Here is a 25,445-nt window from a genome sequence, read left to right on the forward strand (position 1 = left end):
TCTCAGGAGAGTATTACCACTGAATGGGCTTTCTTACTGGCTTCCCTGTTGATCTCTGGTGAGTCTAGAGTGTGTCAGGAAAATGTTTTTATTCCATCATATTTCTGCTTGGCTAGAAAAAGCTTTTAATCTCTGGGAAGCTCACATTTTGTAAGTGTGGGTTCTAAAAGTAATTTCTTTAAGAGAAAAAAATGCCATTGCTTTCTAAATATGAAAAAAATTATATGGCTTTGATACATTTGGCAGTTTTATATCAACACACCCATCTCTGAAAAGTGCTTATTATTGCGTGAATACTGTGTCTTATCCCAGGTTTGATGTGCAGGTTTAATTAATAGATATCAGAGTGTTGTGTACAGTCATACTAAATGTTATCTTTTACAAAAAGACCTAGTATAATTTCTAAATATTTGGGGGTTCAAAATAATTATATTAATGTTTATGATGATGATGTTGGAAGGTACAACTTATAATGAGAGCACATATAATTAAGCATGTTATGATCTTTGGGAGAATACATGCTTGATATGTTATAAAGAATAATTCTACCTTTCCTGTTTTTTTGTTGTTGTTGTTGTTAGATACTATGTGGTACTGATCTTGATTATTTAAAAAGTATGTTTATATTATATTTCCATATTTAGAATATTTATTATTTTTTTGTGCGCATAGGAATGTTTCAAAAGGAAAGTGACACTAGCTGTCTTTGAATTTGAATCTTTTTGTGGGGTATCATTAGGTTTTCCCACTGGATGATGGGTTTTTCTTCTACTGACCTCTTTAATTATGCTATCTCGGTTAATAACAAGAGACATAGAATCCTAGAATGTTAGAACTGGTAGAGACCTTAGTAATTGTCTAATCTCTGACCACACCTCACATTAAAAATATGTTTTAGCAAAAAAAAAAAATATATGTTTTATATTGCAACCAAATGTACACAAGTGGACACTCATTCCCTTGCCTGTTCCACACAAATGTATGCATGCATGTAAAAAAAACTGGAACAAGAGTGTTGTGAAAAAATATTTATGCTTTGTGTGGTGTACCTTAGCAATTCTTCTCAATTCATTAAGAAAAAAATGCTTACCTGAACCCATCAAACAGATCTTACCACCAGGACCAGCTATATATTTTGCAGGGCCCAAAGCAAAATGAAACTATGGGCCTCCTTGGTAAAAAAATTATTTAAAAATTTCAGGCTGGCATTAGCAGATCATTAATCCAAGCATGGGGCCCTTCTGAGCATGGGGCCTTGTGAGACAGCACAGGCTTTACAGCAGTGAAACCACCCCTGCTCACCACTTCTGAATGGATTGTGGCCAGCAGTTTTAAAACACTTTAGAGCAACTCTCATTTTATAAATGTGAAGACTGAGGCTCATTGCAGGTGAATGACTTAAGATAAAAAGATGATGAAGTGCAATACAAAGACAATTCTCTGACACTTATGCCAGTGTTCTTACCTCTAACCTCAATTAGATTACTCTGGGGATGGAATAATAGAGTTATAAAATTTCTGGCTTTTTGTAAGCTATTCACTCCTCTGATCCCAGCTCTCTTTAGAATTTAATTTTATTTAGATGTTGTTGAAAATGTTTTTAATATTACTTTATCACTTAGTCTGTTTTTATGTCTTGGTAAGAGTAAATAATGATTTTCTTTTTTCTTCTTTTTACTTTGAGGCTTTCTGAACCACCAGCTACTATTATATTGTACTGTAGTTGTTTGAAGTTAATGAAGGAAAAGGCCAAACATAAGTTTCAGAATCTGGGTCAAAGAAGAAAGTCATAAAAAACAGGGACTAGTAATGCCCTACAGAAACTGAGAAGTGATATGGAGGAGTGAAATAGAGGGGTTATATTTAGAGAAGGAGGGAAACAGTTATTTCCCTGAGCCTGAAGGAAAAGATGAGAGGACAGCTGTGTATGCCGAATATTGCTTCTAAGGGTGTGGAGAAGAAATGTGTCCATGCTTTTTATGTCTGCACAGAAATGGCACCCAGGGTCATCATGTGGTAAGGATGGTTTGGAGGTCAAACAGAATAGAAGGTTTAGAACACTATTGGGTGAAGCTGGACAGCCTGAGGAATCCTGGTTCTTCTATAAAGGATCTGCAGCCTGAAGAGTTAATTCAAAGTCTCATATCTATTGATATATATCCAACTAAATTTAATAAGATATTTTGTTAATTACAATAAATAGAATGTAAAATTATTAATAATTGCATTTCATTGATTATTAGGCTGAATCCAGATTGTTTTAAAGTAAAAGTGAATCTGAGCCAGTTAAACAAAATGTGCTATCTGAAATAGGGTCCCTGATCTGAACCTACAACATTTTTTTTGTGTATTTGTCAGTGAAGTTGATTAAACTATTTTTGTATTTAGACCTAGTCTTTAAGTCAGTGATTAATTTGGCAATATAAATTAGAATATGTTTTAATGCATCTTTATTTTTCTTTTAAAATTCTTTTTTTTTTTTTTTGCGGTACGCGGGCCTCCCACTGCTGCGGCCCCTCCCGCCGTAGAGCACAGGCTCCGGTCGCGCAGGCCCAGCGGCCACGGCCCACGGGCCCAGCCACTCCGCAGCATGTGGGACCCTCCCGGACCGGGGCACGAGCCCGCGTCCCCCGCATCGGCAGGCGGACCCCCAACCACTGTGCCACCAGGGAGGCCCCATGTTTATTTTTAACAGAAGTCAAGGGAGGTGCAAATGGAGAATAACTGGAGCAGGAAAGTAAATAAAATTTTAAAAAATGTCATCTTATGTTGTTTTTTTTGTTGAAACCTGTAGTGTTTAATCTTGTACAATCAAACCATGAGGGAACACCACTTTCAAAACTGTGAGTGAATGTTAAACATTCTTTATCAGACTTCCAGGTATAATTATATGTTACAATGGCTTTCATTTATTAATAGAAAACTTTGAAAAAGGCATCAAAAACATTCTTCCAGATCTGAAAGTTTTAAAGTATATTCATCCACATTCTAAGTTTTTTCCTCTCACCCCATACTTAGTTCTCTTACTCTTTTTTATTTACCTTTTAAGTGTTTGTTTTCCAATTTCAGGCAGGACCTAATTTAAAAACTTGAAGTCCTTTCACCCAGTGTTGTCCTGCAGGGCTTCAGTAACAGACATTATTAAATCAACACATATGGTACTTGTTTGTTTGTTTTTTTTTCCAAGTGGCTGGCCCTGGAGAATTTGGGATCCCTTCCGCAGAAATATTTAATATTGTGTTCTTAGCACATGTATCTGAAAAACTGTGCTTAGCTCAACCTGAAAGAGAAACTGTTCTGTTTGTCTCTCCCTCAGGATCAAGCGAAGATCAAAAGTTAAAATGCTTTAGGAAGACCTTTTATTCATTTTGAAGCCCCTTTTCATGATCAACTTTTAGTGGTGTACAGCTGTGTGGTGATTAAAGACCCTTAGCATCTCTTTACGGGACTTTTCAAATGTCAAATGCCCACGCACACAGTAGGTATAAAATGTCTTCTCCAATGATCTGAGCAAAAGGTAAAAATAAAAAATTGAAAGTTACCTTCTGATAGCCCTACTGAGATTTCAAGACAGTGATTAAAAATAGTTTCTCCCAGTAATTTGCATATTAATACCATGAAATATTCACCATATTAATTTTTTAATTAAATTCTGATCACTGTGATAATTAGTTTCAATAATTTTAGGAACAGCAGTCCCTTAAAAAGATCAATGGTGAACAACGTTTAAGATCTAAATGACTGCCTTCAATCTCTTGAACTATTTCTCAGTAGTTTACTTAATCTGAAAAATAATCCAATGGATTGCAATGCCTTGATTAAAATTAAGATGACTCAGAGTTTCTAGAACTTTATTTCTTCAGCATGGTTATTGTTACTTGTAATATTAAAAAGTTTTTTTACTTTAAAAAAAAGCCTTCTGAGTGAAACATAGTTTAATGTTTCACTTTGATGAGATTTCTAAGAGCCATTAAAATGCTGGTATTCATTGTGACTCTCTAAAGGAGGAAGGATAGAGAATACAGCATTTTCCACATTTGTTTGACTAATTTTTAGAAAAGACACTTCAGGGGACAATGCTATAGAATATGTTTTGGCAAAAGCTGATACAAAGGGTGTTTGAGTTTCTGTTTATACATTCAAGGACATAGTCGTGGAGTATATAAAAAGTGTCAACTTTTTGTTAGGTTATGAAAAAAATGTGTTGTCTTAAGGTGAAACAATGTCATGTGAAGTGGTTGGAATGTAAGGTATTTCTAAATTTAAAATAAAAAACAAAAACTATGCCTTAAGTTTTCTGTTAGCTTGTGAGGTGATGGTTTTTTTTTTCCTTTCTTTTTTTTTTTTGCGGTACGCGGGCCTCTCACTGTTGTGGCCTCTCCCATTGCGGAGCACAGGCTCCGGACGCGCAGGCTCAGCGGCCATGGCTCACGGGCCCAGCCGCTCCGTGGCATGTGGGATCTTCCTGGACCGGGGCACGAACCCGTGTCCCCTGCATCGGCAGGCGGACCCCCAACCACTGTGCCACCAGGGAAGCCCCATGAGGTGATGTTTTAACCGACTATCTTTGAACACAATTCCTCTGTATGTACTCTACTTAACATGGAGGATGAAAGTGGAAATTCCGGTCATCTTAGCTCTAAGGAAATCTGAAGTGACTCAGGAAGATGAATGACCATGGGGAAGAGGATGTGTGCTGGGCACCAAAGGAAGGGTTGTGGTTTTGGATTCTGTATGTTGAAGCACATGGCTTCTGAATCACTGAGTTGCAGATGATCTTAAAAAGATATGTATATACCAAGCTAGAGTAAGATTATACCAAGTCATTTTTCCATTGAGGGAAGAGAAGACAGAAGACCTCCAGTGTGATGATGATTGATAATATTATGAAAAGTAGTAATCATAAATCACTCCTGGAGTGTTACATGCTTGCTACTGTGCTAAAGTGCTTTATGTGGATCATTTCATATAATCCTCAAAAAAATAAAGTTAGTATAATATTCCCATTTTTAGATAAGAAAATTGAGGCCTGGAGAAGTGGCATTATTTTTACCCACATCTCACAGCTGTAAGTAAATGAGCCAGGGGACATACAAACAGGAAGTCTGACTTGCAAGCCCATGTTTCTAAACACTAGAGGTTTGCCTTCTGTGTTATGTTTGTTTTACCATCAGTAATAAAGTTTCCAATAACAAAGCATGTTATTGGCAGGTCTGTTCTTTATGGAATAGAGGCACCTCTGTGGCTACAGATGTCGCAACTTTCTCGGACCCTTACTGTTTACTAGTTACTGTTTGAATAGGGAATTTCTTTTCATTTTCTTCCAAGATATGTCACTGTAACTTGTAGTTGTAACTAAGATTTTGAGAGGTAAGGAATAATGTTAGGTAAACAGATAGAAAAAGTTTATGTTTGTTAAGAAAGTGAAGTCTTTTTTGAAATAAAGCAGAGAAAGAAGTGGGGAAAAGTAAATGAATTTTAATAACTTCAAGTTATGCAAAAGAGCACAGTGGGATAAATGTTGCAATATGGGTATAGTATGTGACTTTAAAATTAAGTCAAAGATTGCATGGATGGTCCTGTGTAGTTGAATACATCCATGCAGATGGTGGCAGAATAAGCTTGCATTTGCTTCAGGAGTGGCTCCCAGGACCAACCAGTTCTTATGCTCTTGGAGACACGATGTAATAGAGTTAATGGAGGTGTCACCGCTGCTGTGATAGGATCAGTTACTGCGGGTGATTCCTAATGGGTTTGGAGCTCAGCGTTCTTTACTAATTTCTCGTTTCCATTCCCGCTGTCATAGTTCAGGCCCTTATTACCTTTTGTCTGGACTACCAGCTGGTCTGATTACCTTTGGTCTCACATTTCTCAAAATCACCCTACAGAGTTTAAGGTTCTTGAAGCTCCCTTTTTATCATGCTACTCTCCTGATCAAAAGTCTCCAGTAGGTTTCCATCACTTACTGAATGATGAACAGACTTTGTAACCTGGCATAGTCTCCTGAACTGGCTGTAACCCCCTGTCCTGCCTTATCCTCCTGTTAACTTACACGTGTCCTTCATCCATGCCTACCAACAGCTGCCTGTAGCCTATGCTTCCTCATGCCATTCCCTTTGCTTTTGCTTCTCTGTCAACTAAAATCCCTTCTCCTCTTTTTCTTTCATCAGCATTCTACATAGGCACTATTTATTTTTTTCTTTAAACTACTTTACTGAAGTGTGATTGACATGTAAAACGCTGTACATATTTAATGTATACAATTTAGTGAGTTTGGGGATACATACATACCTGTGAAACCATCACCACCATCAAGGCTGTGGACATATCTATCATCTCCTCAAGTTTCCTCCCATCTTCCTCACCATGTCATCATTTTTTATGTATGTGATAAGAACACTTAACATAAGATCTACTCTTTTAACAAATTTTAAGCATATATTAAAGTGTTGTTAGCTATAGGCACTATGCTCTATAGCAGATCTTCAGAACTTATTTATCTTGTGTAGCAGAAACTTTGTACCCTTTGACAATTACTTCCTCATTTCCCCCTTCAGGCCCTGGTAACCACCATTCTACTCTACGTCTATGAGTTTGACTATTTAGATTCCATATATAAGTGAGATCATGCAGTATTCGCCTTTCTGCGTCTGGCTTCTTTCACTTAGCTTATTGTCCTCCAGGTCCATCCACGTCGTCACAAATGCAGAGTTTCCTTTTTGTAAAGGCTGAGTAATATTCCATTGTATGTATATGCCACATCTTCTTTATTCATTCATCCATCAATGGACATTTAGGTTGTTTCACATATGCATTCATTAATGACATTACAAATGTCTCTTACTTCATAAAACTCTTTGATCATTTCAATGGTGAGGAACTTTTCATCCTCTGAACTTTACAAGTGAATTGGTGATCTCCTTGCATGAAGCTAACAAATTTTTCTTTAGATTATAGTTAGAGTACCTCTTTATTACTGGATTTTGAGGTTATTAAGTGCAGAGGTTTCATTTTAATCATCTCTGTACCCCACAGTGACTATCCCAGGGTCGTAACATAGTAAATGCTTAAAAAAAATATTTGTTGCACCAGGGCCATAACATAGTAAATGCTTAAAAAATATTCTTGGCACTTATATGAGCTGGCTTCCACCATTCTTGAGAATATTATCCATAAAATCCTAACTCCCCAAAGGCAGGTGGTTGTAATATTTCTTCCGCTCTATTTGCTCTTCTAGAACTCTGTTTTTGTTTTGAAAAATCATCACAATTGGAATAAAAATCTTAATTTACATAATTATTTATTGTTGGTCTTTGTAAGGATAGAGACTAAGTCTGCCTAGTTCATCATTGTATAACTAGCATAGTATCTGGAACATGGACGTCGTATAATAAATATTAATTGAATGAGTGAATGAATCTCCTAATATAATCTGTTTTCCAAAAACCTGAATAATAGCTATTCATTCAAAGATACTTATTGGGTACTTGCTATATAGAATACATTGCCAGGGCTAATGAAACAAAAACTGAAAGAGAATTCCTTCATGTCCAAATGTGAATCCAGTCAATAGGCAAAATAAATTCAGCCAGCCACTTTGGCTTTAGTATGCCAGAAGATCAGCCCTGCCCTAACTGGTCCATAAAGGAATCACAACATCTCTCAAAGTCTGGTCTATCATCCTGGTAAACAAATATGATCTGCCTTACTTGTAAGGGCTATTGAACACCTTAAACTTGACTTGTCAGATAGAAGAAACCATTTCTTCTGTGTAGTAGATTTAACCCCATATGAATACTGTCAGTGGACATGTATCTACAGTGCATGACTCAGTTGACAATACAGAATGCGTAAACTTCAAGTGCTTGATAGCATCCCCATGTTTGAATGATCTGTCTCTGAGTCCTGCCAGAAGTGCAGCTGAGACCCTTAATATTTGAGTGGGTTACTCTAAGAAGCACATCATCCATAAAACTTTCTCATTCTAAGCTTTAAACCTGTATCAGGTTAGATCAGGATATACTGGGCTATGTACTATAGAACAACATTATAAAACTCTGTCCTTGAATTTTATTGCACTCGTAGGAGAAATGATTCTATGTAGAAGATCTCCATATTGTCTTCATAAAACAGCAGTTAACGATACTATGTATAAAGTTATTCAGTATTTCTTATATGAGGACCCATGTCCTCATATATATTTTTTTCAGAATTTAGGGTTAAGATAAACTTTGTCCACTGATATGATCCTTTTCAGTAGTTAATGAAAAATTTGCAGCTCATCATCATATATATATGATATTCAGAGAGCTCAAAGCTAAGCCTTTTGCCTGGGTTCCTTTATCTTGAGTTTTATTCTATAATTCCTTTCCTTTCCGTCTTTCTTCCCACTTATTGTCTCATTTTTTTCTGTGCTTTTGAAAATAGTTTTATTGTATTGATTACTTGCACTGTGGTTTGAATCAATTATTTTCAGATGTAGTTGGAGGCATAAATAAATAACACCTAAATAAATAATAGACTTGTCTTTAGGCATCCATATTCTCTCTTACAAACATTCATTGCAGGAGTTAATTGGAAATGGAACTAAATAATAGTTTGATTAATTAGTGTTCATTAAGTTCCCTTGGTGTACTTTATAGAACCCTAGAAGCTTCTGGTGTCTGCTGTAACACAGCTTGAACGGTACCTTTGGGGAGACAGCATTGAATTTTTCTCATATTTTAATGAGTATTATATATACAGATTAATTATTTTTGTTCAACATTCCATATTGTTCCCTCTGCTTTGAAATGAAAATTGTAAATGCTTAAATAAATTAATTGAGAAGTTGTTTACCATAACTGAAACTCATATATGTACTTTCATGTCATCAGCTGAAATGAAATTTTCTAATGCCTGACACAGGTAATATGTTTAATGAATCACAGCTGAGTTCATTTTTGGCTTCTTTAGGGAAAAAAGAACAGAACTCTCTTCCATTGTTCACTAATACGAATATAAAAAAAAATGTCCGAGCTGCTCATGATCTAGAAAACAACCGGAGACTTATTAGCACACCTGTTCTTCACATTACCATTAGTGGGGCATACAATTCTCTACAAACATAAATATCAATCCCATCTTATATTGGAAGAAAAACGTCCTACTGATAGAAAGGAGTATTTGAATATACAGACATGGTTAGTCATGGACAAAAACTTGACCCTTGGATTGTACCAGCAACTCTTTTGTTTTGGGGACACTGGGCTCTCAAAAAAAGGTATTATCCTTTAAATCTTTTTTTAAAAGGTATCATCCTTGAGTTGTGTTTCCTAGACAGTATTTAGCAAAACACTTTTCCTGCAAGACACACTGTGGTAATGGGGATTCTTGATCAAATACATGTGGAACATACAACATATCACACCTCCATCTTCTTGGAGAGTCATAATTTCTTTTTTTTTTAACACCTTTATTAGAGTATAATTGCTTTACAATGGTGTCTTAGTTTCTGCTTTATAACAGAGTGAATCAGCTGTACATATACATATATCCCCAAATCTTCTCCCTCTTGCGTCTCCCTCACACCCCTCTAGGTGGTCACAAAGCACTGAGCTGATCTCCCTGTGTTGTGTGGCTGCTTCCCACTAGCTAGCTATTTTACATTTGGTAGTGTATGTATGTCCATGCCACTCTCTTACTTCACCCCAGCTTACCCTTCCCCCTCCCTGCGTCCTCAAGTCCATTCTCTATGTCTGTGTCTTTATTCCCGTCCTGCTCCTAGGTTCTTCATAACTATTTTTTTTTTAGATTCCATATATATGTGTTAGCATACGGTATTTGTTTTTCTCTTTCTGACTTAACTTCACTCTGTATGACAGACTCTAGGTCCATCCACCTCACTACACATAATGCAATTTCGTTTCTTTTTATGGCTGAGTAATATTCTATTGTATATATATGTGCCACGTCTTCTTTATCCATTCGTCTGTTGATGACATCCATTCAAGTGTCGATGGACACTTAGGTTGCTTCCATGTCCTGGTTATTCTAAATAGTGCTGCAATAAACTCTTCTTGAATTATGTTTTTCTCAGGGTATATGCCGAGTAGTAGCATTGCTGGGTCTTATGGTAGTTCTATTTTTAGTTTTTAAAGGACCCTCCATACTGTTCTCCATAGTGGCGGTATCAATTTACATTCCCACCAGCAGTACAAGAGGGTTCCCTTTCTCCAAACCCTTTTTTTTTTTTTTTGCGGTACGCGGGCCTCTCACTGTTGTGGCCTCTCCCTTTGCGGAGCACAGGCTCCAGACGCGCAGGCTCAGCGGCCATGGCTCACGGGCCCAGCTGCTCCGTGGCATGTGGGACCTTCCCGGACCGCGGCACGAACCTCTGTCCCCTGCATCGGCAGGCGGACTCTCAACCACTGCGCCACCAGGGAAGCCCCCCTTTTTTTTTTTTAAACATCTTTATTGGAGTATAATTGCTTTACAATGGTGTGTTAGTTTCTGCTTTATAACAAAGTGAATCAGCTATACATATACATATATCACCAAATCTCTTCCTTCTTGTGTCTCCCTCCCACCCTCCCTATCCCACCCCTCTAGGTGGTCACAAAGCACCGAGATGATCTCCCTGTGCTATGAGGCTGCTTCGCACTAGCTATCTATTCCAGGTTTGGTAGTGTATATATGTCCATGCCACTCTTTCACTTTGACCCAGCTTACCCTTCTCCCTCCCTGTATCCTCAGGTACATTCTCTAGTAGGTCTGCATCTTTATTCCCGTCTTGTCCTTAGGTCCTTCTTACCATATTTTTTCTTTCTTTTTTTTTTTTTTTTTTAGATTCTATATATATATGTGTTAGCATATGGTATTTGTTTTTCTCTTTCTGACTTACTTCCCTCTGTATGACAGTCTCTAGGTCCATCCACCTCACTACAAATAACTCAGTTTCGTTCCTCTTTATGGCTGAGTAATATTCCATTGCACATATGTGCCACATCTTCTTTATCCATTCGTCTGATGATGGACATTTAGGTTGCTTCCATGTCCTGGCTATTGTAAATAGAGCTGCAGTGAACACTGTGGTACATGACCCTTTTTGAATTATGTTTTTTTCAGGGTATATGCCCAGTACTGGGATTGCTGGGTCGTATGGTAGTTCTATTTGTAGTTTTTTAAGGAACTTCCATATTGTTCTCCATAGTGGCTGTATCAATTTACATTCCCACCAACAGCGCAAGAGGGTTCCCTTTTCTCCATACCCTCTCCAGCATTTATTGTTAGTACATTTTTGGATGATGGCCATTCTCACCGGTGTGAGATGATATCTCATTGTAGTTTTGATTTGCATTTCTCTAATGATTAATGATGTTGAGCATTCTTTCATGTGTTTGTTCACAATCTGTATATCTTCTTTGGAGAAATGTCTACTTAGGTCTTCTGCCCATTTTTGGATTGGGTTGTTTGTTTTTTTGATATTGAGCTGCATGAGTTGCTTGTATGTTTTGGAGATTAATCCTTCGTCAGTTGCTCCATTTGCAAATATTTTCTCCCATTCTGAGGGTTGTCTTTTGGTCTTGTTTATGGTTTCCATTGCTGTGCAAAAGCTTTTAAGTTTCATTAGGTCCATTTGTTTATTTTTATTTCCATTTCTTTAGGAGGTGGGTCAAAAGGACCTTGCTGTGATTTATGTCATAGAGTGTTCTGCCTGTGTTTTCCTCTAAGAGTTTGATAGTGTCTGGCCTTACATTTAGGTCTTTAATCCATTTTGAGTTTATTTTTGTGTATGGTGTTAGGTAGTGTTCTAACCAGACTTTTACATGTAGCTGTCCAATTTTCCCAGCACTACTTATTGAAGAGGCTGTCTTCTCTCCACTTTATATTCTTGCTCCTTTATCAAAGATAAGATGACCGTACGTGCATGGGTTTACCTCTGGGCTTTCTATCCTGTTCCTTTGATCTATATTTCTGTTTTTGTTCCAGTACTATACTGTCTTGATTACTGTAGCTTTGTAGTATAGTCTGAAGTCAGGGAGCCTGATTCCTCCAGCTCCGTTTTTCTTTCTCAAGATTGCTTTGGCTATTCGGGGTCTTCTGTGCGTCCATACAAATTGTGAAACTTTTTTGTTCTAGTTCTGTGAAAAATGCCAGTGGTCGTTTGATAGTGATTGCACTGAATCTGTGGATTGCTTTGGGTAGTATGGTCATTTTCACAATGTTGATTCTTCCAATCCAAGAACATTGTATATCTCTCCATCTATTTGTATCATCTTTAATTTCTTTCATCAGTGTCATAATTTTCTGCATACAGGTCTTTTGTCTCCTTAGGTAGGTTTATTCCTAGAAATTTTATTCTTTTTGAAGCAATGGTAAAAGGGAGTGTTTTCTTAATTTCACTTTCAGATTTTTCTTCATTAGTGTACAGGCATGCAAGAGTTTTCTGTGCATTAATTTTGTATCCTGCTACTTTACTAAATTCATTGATTAGCTCTAGTAGTTTTCTGGTAGCATCTTTCGGATTTTCTATGTATAGTACCATGTCATCAGCAAACAGACACAATTTTACTTCTTCTTTTCCTGTTTGGATTCTTTTTATTCTCTGATTGCCTTGGCTAAAACTTCCAAAACCTTGTTGAATAATAGAGATGAGAGTGGGTACCCTTGTCTTGTTCCTGATGTTAGCAGAAGGGTTTCAGTTTTTCACCATTAAGAACGATGTTGGCTGTGGGTTTGTCATATATGGCTTTTATTATGTTGAGGTTGCTTCCCTCTATGCCTACTTTCTGGAGAGTTTATATCATAAATGGGTGTTGAAAGCTTTTTCTGCATCTATTGAGATTATCATATGGTTTTTATCCTTCAGTTTGTGAAGATGGTGTATCACATTGATTGATTTGCGTATATTGAAGAATCCTTGCATTCCTGGGATAAACGCCACTTGATCATGGTGTTTGATCCTGTCAATGTGCTATTGGATTCTGTTTGCTAGTATTTTCTTGAGGATTTTTGAACCTATATGTTCATCAGTGATATTGGCCTGTAGTTTTCTTTCTTTGTGACATCTTTGTCTGGTTTTGGTATCAGGGTGATGGTGGCCTTGTAGAATGAGTTTGGGAGCGTTCCTCCCTCTGCTATATTTTGGAAGAGTTTGAGAATGATAGGTGTTAGCTCTGCTCTAAATGTTTGGTAGAAGTCAGCTGTGAAGCCGTCTGGTCCTGAGCTTTTGTTGTTGGAAGATTTTTAATCACACTTTCAATTTCAGTGCTTGTGATTGGTCTGTTCATATTTTCTATTTCTTCTTGGTTCAGTCTCAGAAGGTTGTGCGTTTCTAAGAATTTGTCCATTTCTTCCAGGTTGTCCATTTTATTGGCATAGAGTTGCTTGTAGTAATCTCTCATGATCCTTTGTATTTCTGCAGTGTCAGTTGTTACTTCTCCTTTTTCATTTCTAATTCTATTGATTTGAGTGTTCTCCCTTTTTTCTTGATGAGTCTGGCTAATGGTTTATCAATTTTGTTCATCTTCTCAAAGAACCAGCTTTTAGTTTTATTGATCTTTGCTATCATTTCCTTCATTTCTTTTTCATTTATTTCTGACCTGATCGTTATGATTTCTGTGCTTCTGCTAACTTTGGGGTTTTTTTGTTCTTCTTTCTCTAATTCCTTTAGGTGTGAGGTTACCTTGTTTATTTGAGATGTTTCTTGTTTCTTGAGGTAGGATTGTGTTGCTACATACTTCCGTCTTAGAACTGCTTTTGCTGCATCCCATAGATTCTGGGCCGTTGTGTTTTCAGTGTCATTTGTTTTTAGGTATTTTTTGATTTCCTCTTTGATTTCTTCAGTGGTCTCTTTGTTATTTCGTTGCATATTGTTTAATTTCCATGTGTTTGTATTTTTTTTTTGCAGTTTTTTTCCTGTAATTGATATCTAGTGTCATAGCATTGTGGTTGGAAAAGATACTTGGTACGTTGTCACTTTTCTTTAAATTTACCGAGGCTTGATTTGTGACCCAAGATATGATCTCTCCTGGAGAATGTTCCATGAGCACTTGAGAAAAAAGTGTATTCTGTTGGTTTTGGTTGGAATATCCTATAAATATCAATTAAGTCTATCTTGTTTAATGTATCATTTAAAGATTGTGTTTCCTTTTTAATTTTCATTTGGATGATCTGTCCATTGGTGAAAGTGGGGTGTTAAAGTCCACTACTATGATTGTGTTACTGTCAATTTCCCCTTTTATGACTGTTAGTATTTGCTTTATGAATTGAGGTGCTCCTATGTTGGGGTGCATAAATATTTACAATTGTTATATCTTCTTCTTGGATTGATCAGTTTATCATTATGTAGTGTCCTTTTTTTCTCTTGTAATAGTCTTTTTTTTAAAGTCTATTTTGTCTGATGTGAGCATTGCTACTCCAGCTTTCTTTTGATTTCCATTTGCATGGAATATCTTTTTACATCCCCTCAGTCTGTATGTGTCCCTAAGTCTGAAGTGGGCCTCTTGCAGACAGCATATATACAGGTCTTTCTTTTGTATCCATTCAGCCACTCTATGTCTTTTCGTTGGAGCATTTAATCCATTTACATTTAGGGTAATTATCGATATGTATTTTCCTATTACCTTTTTCTAAACTGTTTTGGGTTTGTTGTTGTAGGTCTTTTTCTTCCCTTATGCTTCCTGCCTAGAGACATTCCTTTAGCATTTGTTGTAGAGCTGGTTTGGTGGTGCTGAATTCTCTTAGCTTTTGCTTGTCTGTAAAGGTTTTAATTTCTCCATGGAATCTGAATGAGCACCTTGCTGGGTAGAGTAATCTTGGTTGTAGTTGTTTCCCTTTTATCACTTTAAATATGTCCTGCCACTCCCTTCTGGCATGCAGAGTTTCTGCTGAAAGATCAGGTGTTAACCTTATGGGGATTCCCTTGTATGTTATTTGTTGTTTTTCCCTCGCTGCTTTTAATAGTTTTTCTTTGTTTTTAATCTTCTCCTTGGATTTATCCTGAATGGGACTCTCTGTGCTCCTGGACTTGATTAACTATTTCCTTTGCCATATTAGGGAAGTTTTCAACTATAATCTCTTCAAATATTTTCTCAGTCCCTTTCTTTTTCTCTTCTTCTGGGACCCCTATGATTCAAATGTTGGTTCATTTAATGTTGTCCCAGAGGTCTCTGAGATGGTCCTCAATTCTTTTCATCCTTTTTTCTTTACGCTGCTCTGTGGTAGTTATTTCCACTATTTTATCTTCCCGGTCGCTTATCTGTTTTTCTGTATCAGTTATTCTGTTATTGATGCCTTCTAGAGAATTCTTAATTTCATTTATTGCGTTGTTCATCATTGTTTGTTTGCTCTTTAGTTCTTGTAGGTCCTTGTTAAACGTTTCTTGTATTTTCTCCATTCTATGTCCAAGCTTTTGGATCATCTTTACTCTCATTACTCTGAATTCTTTTTCAGGTAGACTGCCTGTTTCCATTTCATTTGTTTTGTCTAGTGGGATTTTAATTTGCTCCTTTATTTGCTGTGTGTTTCTCTGTCTTCTCATTTTGCTTAACTTACTGCGTTTGGGGTCTCCTTTTCGCAGGCGGCAGGTTCGTCTTTCCCGTTGTTTTTGGTGCATGCCCCCAGTGATAAGGTTGGTTCAGTGGGTTGTGTAGGCTTCCTGGTGGAGGGGACTGGTGCCTTTGTTCTGGTGGATGAGCCTAGATCTTGTCTTTCTGGTGGGCAGGACCATGTCCGGTGGTGTGTTTTGGGTTGTCTGTGAACTTATTATGATTTTAGGCAGCCTCTCTGCTAATGTGTGGGGTTGTGCTCCTGTCTTGGTAGTTGTTTGGCATAGGGTGTCCACCACTGTAGCTTTTTGCTCGTTGAGTGGAGCTGGGTCTTAGTGTTGAGAAGGAGATCTCTTATAGAGCTTTTTTCATTTGTTCTTACGTGGAGCTGGGAGGTCTTGGTAGACTAATGTCCTGAACTCGGCTCTCCCACTTCAGAGGCACAGGCCTGATACCCTCGCGGAGCACCAAGACCCTGTCAGCCACGTGGTTCAGAACAAAAGGGAGAAAAAAAAAAGACAGAAAGAAAAAATAAATAAAGTTATTAAAACAGAAAATAATTATTAAAAATTAAAAAAATAAAAAGTAATAAAAAAAAAGAAAGATGAGTGCAACCAAACCAGAAAACAAATCCACCAATGATAACAAGTGCTAAAAACTATACTAAAAAAGTAAAAAAGAAAAACAAAAAACAGGCAGACAGGACCTTAGGACAAATGGTAAAAGCAAAGGTATACAGAGAAAATCACACAAAGAAGCATATACATACACACTCACAAAAAGAGAAAAAGGAAAATGTATATCATTGCTCCCAAAGTCCACTGCCTCAATTTTGGGATGATTCGTTGTCTATTCAGGTACTCCACAGATGCAGGGTACATCATGTTGACTGTGGAGTTTTAATCCACTGCTCCTGAGGCTGCTGTAAGAGATTTCCCTTTCTCTTCTTTGTTCGCACAATTCCTGGGGTTCAGCTTTGGATTTAGCTCCAGCTCTGTGTGTAGGTCGCCTGAGGACGTCTGTTTTTCGCTCAGGCAGGACAGGGTTAAAGTAGCAGCTGATTAGGTGGCTCTGGCTCACTCAGGCGGTGGGGGGGGGGTGGGGGTGGGGGTGGGTAGGGAGGGGTACGGATGCGGGGCGAGCCAGTGGCGACAGAGGCCAGCGTGATGTTGCAATAGCCTGAGGCACGCCGTGTGTTCTCCCGGGGAAGTTGTCCCTGGATCACAGGATCCTGGCAGTGGTGGGCTGCACAGGCTGCTGGGAGGGGGGCACTTGCACACAGGCTTCTTGGTGGCTGCAGCAGCAGCCTTAGCGTCTCATGCCTGTCTCTGGGGTCCGCGCTGATAGCCACGGCTTGCTCCCGTCTCTTGGAGTTTGCTTAGGCGGTGCTCTGAATCCCCTCTCCTCACGTACCCCAAAACAGTGGTCTCTTTCCTCTTCGGCAGTTCCAGACTTTTCCCCAGACTCCCTACCGTCTAGCTGTGGCGCACTAGCCCCCTTCAGGCTCTGTTCACACAGCCAACCCCAGTCCTCTCCCTGGGATCTGACCTCCAAAGCCTGAGCCTCAGCTCCCAGCCCCTATCCGCCCTGGCAGGTGATCAGACACGCTTCTCAGGCTGGTGAGTGCTGGTCGGCACTTATTCTCTGTGTGGGAATCTCTCTGCTTTGCCCTCTGCACCCTGTTGCTGTCCTCTGTGGCTCCGAAGTTTTCCCCACACCCACCAGCCCTCTCTGCCAGTGAAGGGGCTTCCTAGTGTGTAGAAACTTTTCCTCCTTCACAGCTCCCTCCCTGTGCTGCAGGTCCTGTCCCTATTGTTTTGTCTCTGGTTTTTCTCTTTTCTTTTGCCCTACCCCGATACGTGGGGAGTTTCTTGCCTTTTGGGAAGTCTGAGGTCTTCTACCAGCGTTCAGTAGGTGTTCTGTAGGAGTTTCACATGTGGATGTATTTCTGATGTATTTGTGGGGAAGAAGATGATCTCCACGTCTTACTCTTCGGCCATCTTGAAGGTCTCCCCCATAATTTCTATTAGTATCAAGGCCTAATAACTTCTGCAGGAAAGACATATATTGTTAGATCTAGCATTTTCCTAGAAGGAAGAATTTCTTCTCAGAACAAGCAAACAATACCCCAAGAAATTATGCTCGTTGCTATTGTTATTGTTGTTTTCATGTTCTCTGGAGGACACTTTGATTGGGGATGCTTTAGGAGTTCTCTTCTACCACCTGGAGCTTATTCCTGTGCTCTTTGTTTCTTATAGAATCATGGGGTATTGGAAGGGCCTCAGAAGATGCTGTAGCTCAGTGGTTTTCAAACTGTGGCATTCATGATAACAACCTATGGAAGATTTGTTGAAACAAGGATTTCTGGGCTCCACTCCTGGAGTTTTGGGTTCAGTAGGTCTGAATTAGGAGGCTAAGAATTTGCATTCTAACAGGTTCCTAGGTGACTCTGGTGGTGCTGGTCTTGGATGATCCCTTGAAAACCCATGATGTAGTGGTTTGATGTAGTCTACAATATCTCCCACCCCACTTCTGGCATTTGAAACTTTCATAGACATTTTTTACTCTCAATTTCCTCAAGTAACCTTAATTATCTAGGACACATCACTTATCCCCAAATCATTAGGCTTGAATATATGAACCAGGTGGTCACTCATTAGTTCTGGAGTTATTTCTGGAAAAAGCAACAGCTTGTTCTCTCAATGACCTCTACCACTTCTGGCTGCCTTAGTGCTTTATGTATCCATCTGGATGTTCATTCATTTAGTTTTTGAATAATGCTTACTGGGCACATACTATATATTGGGCACTCTTTTAGGTGCTGGGCATATAGTGGAAAACAAAACAGACACAGGTCCTTACTCTCATGGAGCTTACATAGAAGGGGAAACTAGGAGGGAGATAAATGAAAACAAACAAAAACAAGACATAGTAATATTAGCGAGAATGTCTATGAAGGACTAACCAATACTTTGGCCAGAAAATGGCTTCTTTGAAGAGGTAGCATCTGAGGCTAATCCTCAGTGGCTTGTCTTTCTTTTTAGATTATTCTCCTTTGTATTTGGCCACCTAATGTCTGGATTGATTATTTCACCAGCAGCCTCACTGCTTCTTTGGATTTTGGTGCTGTTGGATTACGTTCCTGCAGCTTTGCTGCTTTGCTTATGGCTATGGATAGAGGTGCATAATGACCACTCCTGGTCATTCCTCCCTTATCGACCTCCAACTCTTCCTCCACCTCTTTCACCTACCAGCAAGAGTAAGATATCTGTCTGCTTCACCAACTGTATTCTTTTTTTTTTTGTGGTACGCGGACCTCTCACTGTCGTGGCCTCTCCCGTTGCGGAGCACAGGCTCCGGACGCGCAGGCTCAGCGGCCATGGCTCACGGGCCCAGCCGCTCTGCAGCATGTGGGATCTTCCCGGACCGGGGCATGAACCCACGTCCCGTGCATCAGCAGGCGGACTCTCAACCACTGCGTCACCAGGGAAGCCCACCAACTGTATTCTTTTAAAAAAAAATTTTTTTTTTTGATGTGAACCAGTTTTAAAGTCTTTATTGAATTTTTTACCATATTGGTTCTGTTTTTTTAATGTTTTTGTTTTTTTGGCTGTGAGGCATGTGGCATCTTAGCTCCCTGACCAGGGATCAAACCCACACCCCCTACAATGGAAGACGAAGTCTTAACCACTGGACTTCCAGGGAATTCCCACCAACTTTATTCTTGAATAGTTACTGAAAAGGAATGCTGTACATTTTGAAACAGGCCTTTCCATCTCTGAAATGTTCTTTAAGAAAACTTTAATAAATGTAATGAGCTGAATTTAGTTTCCCTGTCATTTTTCTTCGTAATTGTACCCATTGGACGTAACATAGATCTAATCTAACCCCTCTGCACATGACAGATATTTGGATATTTGATGACAGCCACCATGTCCTCCACATCTCCTGCGAGATTCTTCTTTCTTAGGCCAAACTTCTCCATTGCCTTCGAATTAGTCATTCCTCATTGGATGTGGCTTTGAATCTCTTCTCTTTCTTGCTTTCTCTCCTTCACATGCCTTTTACTTTGTCTTTAACCAGTCATCCAGATGTGGTTTGAATAACAAAGAGCAAAAGTTTATTGCCTCTTGTTGATCTGATTGCTATTCATCTGTGATGCAGCCTAAATGCACAGGGGCTTTTTATTTCTTTAATTTTGAATATTAATCTCATTTTTAAAACTCAAATTGAGTTTGACTAACCTCTTCTTCTCTAATTATGTTTTCTTGCATGCTTGCTGCAGTGAAATCATGCTCCCTCCATCACTACACTTAATATAGAACTCACTTTATGTCAGGTGCTTTTCTAATGCATTGACTTATTTAATTCTTAAACAACCTTATGAAATTGAAACTATAATTAACTCCATTTTATAGATAAAGAAAGCAAGTCACAGTGAGGTCAAATGACTTGTCAAAAGTTACACAGCTATTTACAAGTGATGGTACCAGAATCTGAACCCTGATAGCCCTGCTCTAGTGTTTGTGCTCTGAAACACTATCCTATAATGCTCTTAATTCTGTTGCAATCAAGTACAAAACTTTTTATTATCCCTGTGAAATTTCATGTCGTAAGATTTACTCCAATCTCTTCAGTCTCTCAAGATTATTTTGTGTCCTGGCTGTGCCATCCAAAACATTCAGTATCCCTAAAAAGTTCATGTTTTCCATAAATATAAAAGCAATCCATTAAAGTACTCTACCTATCTATCTATCTATCTATCTTTGATCCTTTTAGAAATGAAGAATCATCCATCATCTATTCACATGTTCTGAGAGCCTTCAACTGATGAGAATTTTACCGTATCTTAAGTTAAATGCCTGTTGTCTGTGGCTTCCCTTCCTATCCTTTATTTCATGTTCTAGTGAAGAATTTTGACCCATGATGACTGGTAGAAGGTACCCTGAATATCTTACAAGGAAACAAAGGTCATGTATTGAGGTGGATGTTAAAACGCAAATTGTATGAACTTCAGGTTTCCTTCTAGGCAATGATCATGGAAACAGAAGGTAAAGTTTGGCAGACAATTAAGGTTGGTAGAAGTCTTTTGACATTAAGAAGGATATCATAAACATCTTTACAGTTTGGAGGAATTTGGCCAACAGTTGTATAGAAGTAGCTGGAACAAATGATAGCCAGAGTCTTGCTTTGAATCCAGGGGGTTAGAAGAAAATGTAAAAACTAATGCTGGTGTAGGGTGCTGGGATTGTAACTTCTGCCACAAGGACTCTGCCATAATGACCTAAAAAGGTGCTGATCGAGTTAGAAAGAGATGTATGTACCACACTGAAAGAGGTATGACTATGCCTCATAGTATGTAACATTGTGTAGTGTTTGGCCAAAACAGGTGGTCAATAACTGTCAGTTTCTTTAACTGTCTATTAAGTCAAGTATTAATATGCCTCCCAATTTTGGATTTCCATAGGGACAAGATGGCAACTAGACAGTCTCTTAAACTATTTTATTTTAGTGATAATAGGAGACAACAAATATAGAAACAATTATTTGTCCTGTTTACTATCTTATCCCTAGAGCAGGGCTTCTCAACAGCAGCACTATTGGCATTTGGAGCTGGACAGTTCTTTGTTGTGGGAGCCTGCTCTGATGTTGTAGGATGTTTAGCAGACTGTCAGCCTGGCCTCTACTCACTAGATGCCATTAAAATCCTCTCATTTGTGATAGCCCGAAGTATGTCCAGACATTGTCAGTTGTTCCCTGGGGGTAAAAATTACTCCTGTTGAGAACCACTGAGCTAGAACATCAAACATAACAGACAGTCAAATATTTATTAAAGGGATAAAAAAGTGGATGAATGAAATGGTTCCTGTTGTCCACATTCATATTAATTCTTTGTTGTCTAACACATTAATGACTGTGAGGGGGGCTAGAAATCAGGTTATAAGAGAGCATTTTTGTTAGGTACTATTCCGAGCCAAGAGGAACATGCATTTGGGTTCAAATCCTACACAAACCAGCAGAAACTGTTCTCCCATCCAGTGAACACTTGGGTTACTCACTTACCAAACTTTCTTCCTGAATGGTGACTAGAATTCCACCATTCTCAATTCACTCTTTTACTCAGATGTTTTCCTTTCCCTGAAGAGTTCCTTAAAAAACAAAACAAAACAAAAAAAACAAGTACCCCAGGAAGAATTGCTTAATCCTTATTGTTAACAAGAGTGAGATATCATGCATTTGATATTTTCTCCTACACAATTAGATATGAATGCTTGGGGAGCCCTTGGACCTTTGGAAGTTTTAGAGGTCACAATGGAAAGAGGAGAAAGTGAAGAAGGCAAACTTCGCCAACCACTGAAGTTTCCAAGCAGTCTCACCAGTGTTATTTGTTTATTAAATACACATGCACAGTCTCTGGGACACACAGAAAACATTAAATACCCAAATATTCAAGATCGTGATACCTAGAAACGTAAATTTTCTGCTCTAATTGCTAATCTCATGGTCATCATTTAATACTTTTCTTAAATAGTAGTTAATTTGAAGGTTACATTTTCCATCTTGTATTTCCACAATTGTTGATCTCTGTGAAGACCTGGTGCTAAAGTCTCCAGATTTAATTGTCACAAGAATTCTCAGCCAAGCCACAGTCTTTGAGCATAAGCTGCTAAGACGATTTCTTCAGAACAGGCTCTGGTATCTGTTATTCAAGCCCTTGCTTGAATTGATTTCTGCTTTTTATTCATTAAAATACATTTGTTAAAATATGTTTATGCATGCCCTAAATCTAAATCATGGATAATTTTGTGCTGTATTGACTGATTAAAATAATGAGTTTGATAAGTACTTGTGCCCATGTACCCCTTCCTGCTGTAGGAGCCTCATGCATATAGCTGATTCACTTTGTTATACAGCAGAAACTAACACAACATTGTAAAGCAATTATACTCCAATAAAGATGTTAAATTTTTTTTTAAAAGTAAAAATATTTTCTCTGTTAAAAAAGAAATACATTAAAAATCCTTAGTTTGACTGAAAAACACAAACAGCACAGCTTTAACCTCCTTATTTCTGTCCTTAAGTGCATGAGCATCTATACAATGTTAAAGGCACTTCCCTATAAGGCACTTTGGCTCTTCATAAAAAATAATAAAATAAAATAATGAGTTTGAGTCTTCCACTTAGAGGTTATCATTCTTGTCTTTTAAGCAAAGGTATAATAATCATACCTACAGGAGAGTATTTCTCTTTACCAATACAATTACCAAATACTATAAAGGGCAACAGGAATATTTCTCACAAGAAAAATTTCACATGGAGCAAACTGAGCTCCTTGCAGTAGTAGATGGTTATCTTGAAGCCATCCCTGGGATAGTATATTCAGTTCAATTCAGTGTCCATTTATTATATACCTATTGGTACTGAGGAGAGAAAAGTCAAATAAAGTTACTTCCTGGGCAGAAGAGTAGATTTCCTTTCCAGACATTTAAATATTATGTTATGGGCTATTCCTTTGTATGTTCACTTACTCACCTAGACCTTGAAAAAATAAAAGGGAATTATAAGAATATTAAGAAAGATTTCACAATCAGAGCTATCTACACCTCTATGGCCTCTTTAGGATATGGACCACATTTGTCTTTGCTATCATATATCTAGAAACCTTTCATTTGTCTGTGTGAGAGAACTTTCTGATGAATGCTGTAACGCTCAAAATGGCCATAACTTCAGTAACTATCCTTACCTATCATAGCTGGTTTCTTTTACAACCTGGATTTGCTTCATGAGAAGAAAGGGCAATTTATAACTTCTTCCTTATTTGTTTCTGAAGCATGAGTGTCTATGGGTTTCTGTTCATTATTTATATCCCAAAGCAATGCTATGAATTATCCAGGAATCTGCTGGATCACGGTCATGTTTATCTTGGGAGTCTCAGAATCTGCTTTGGCAAGGAGGACGTAATCTATAGCTTTCTGAAGAGGGGTAAGACATTACAGTCTTCAAAATTCTGACTATTGTGTTGTGGATTGCTACAAACACCCTTCTTCACTTACTTGACATGCTCCATCTTCCTGTATTCTTGCTATTTCTAGAGGAAACAGACTCTGCTGGTAAAGCCAGATGAAGAACTTTTGCAGCCCCATTTTCTTCTTGTTAGATATTATTCTTTCATTGAAGTAAAGAAAAGGTACTTTGAAAATGTGATAAGTGATATATGTATTAGAAAGCATGGACTAACTCTGTCTTGCAGAGTCTTTAAATTTTTTCAAGGTAAAGACTTGTAATTTTAATATTATCTGAGGAGTCTAGATATTTATCAAATAGTAGATAGAAACTCATGGAAACAAAGCATCCTTCATAAAGGTTGACACTAGAGTACAGCTCCTATGATTATGATTCCTAAAAGAAATGCCAACAACTGTGTTACCTCAGTTCGATGGATCTTCCTTACACACTCAGGGGACAAGCAACTTCCCAGGCAGAGAGCAAAGATGGCTCATGTCTTTGGCTTTGTTCCTCTCTTTTTACACTTCCTTCCAGTTTCTTCCCAAGTACATAATAAATATTAATGACTACTTCTTAAAGTCAGGAATTCAGGAGAAGGTATTTGGTTGAACAAAATTGTGTCTAGGGCACATACCAATCATTGGCTCCTGTTCGTTGGACGTGAGTTATACCAATGTGACCAATGTTTGCAGTAGGTATGCTCCTGCCCCTTGGGAAATGACTCGATGGGGACATCCATTTATGTTTTTACGAGCAGAAGGGAAAACCAGCACACTTGCACTTTCTTATCTGCAGAAATTTTCATATTGGTGTTATCTTACTTACAAATTCCCATCTTCTCTTTTAATGGGGTAGAAGAGTAGTTAAACCTGTTTTCAGTTTGGCCAGAACTGTGTTTGGAAACACAGTTGCTTGAGGACAAAGTGTATGTGCAACTTTGAATGTATGCTTAGTGGAAAAACAACAACAACTCGATCTACATTGCAGTTAGAATAAACTCTCCAGTGAATACATTATATACAACCCGGGAGGAAACATTTTTTTCCGCGAGTTTTGTGACACACGTCAATGTGAAACCCATACATGGATAAGATTGTTTTCTATATTTTCAGTAAATGAATGTCAAACCTGAAGCCTTTTTATTGTAAAAATAGACTCCACAGTATTAAATAAATCATGCATAGATCATGACATTCACCCACAGTCTAAGAGCTCGTTTTGAAAGAGGTTAGGTTGTGTTTTGTACCTGAACCTTATCTTGCATGTTATACACACACTTTCACAAGTACAATCCAAGGTAAACACCATTTCATTGTAACGTTTTAAAATTCCTCAGCATGATGACTAGCTATGACATGAATAAGTATGCTAGAAAAAACCCTTCAACAAACCTATTCTCATGCTTCATTTACATTATTCCCAGAACACAAATAGTAAGATATTAAAACTGGGTAAGAGTGTCAAATGAGATTCACTCACCTGACAGTTCTGTCACTTTAAATTGCTTTGTTGTTTATTCCAGGGTTGCAGTCTCAGCCCTGTTACTTGTTAATTGCTTAGTCAATGCAATTGTATCACAACACATTTATCAGAATTTTAAGAGAAGAACTGTCTCTCGCTTAGGTATGAAATTACTTTGATGGATCGAAGGTGATGATTATCATTAAATATGATGAGCACAAAATAAAAATTCTGGTTTTAAATTCCTCTGCAGTAAAGACACAATAAAATTCTATTTGGAGCCTTCTGATAAAGGAATGAAACATCATGTGAGCAGCTGACCATCAAATGAAATATTTATTGAGCAATTAAGAAGTGCAGAGCACTTTCAATATTTGCTGTTAAAAACAGAAGCATTGCACTTACGTATAAGTTGTGAATGTATTTGTGTGTGGGGGGGTCAGATTT

Source organism: Delphinapterus leucas, chromosome 5, assembly GCF_059928025.1.
Source record: "Delphinapterus leucas isolate spDelLeu-1000000601 "Yukka" chromosome 5, BTC_Dleu_Yukka2, whole genome shotgun sequence".
Classification (NCBI taxonomy): domain Eukaryota; kingdom Metazoa; phylum Chordata; class Mammalia; order Artiodactyla; family Monodontidae; genus Delphinapterus; species Delphinapterus leucas.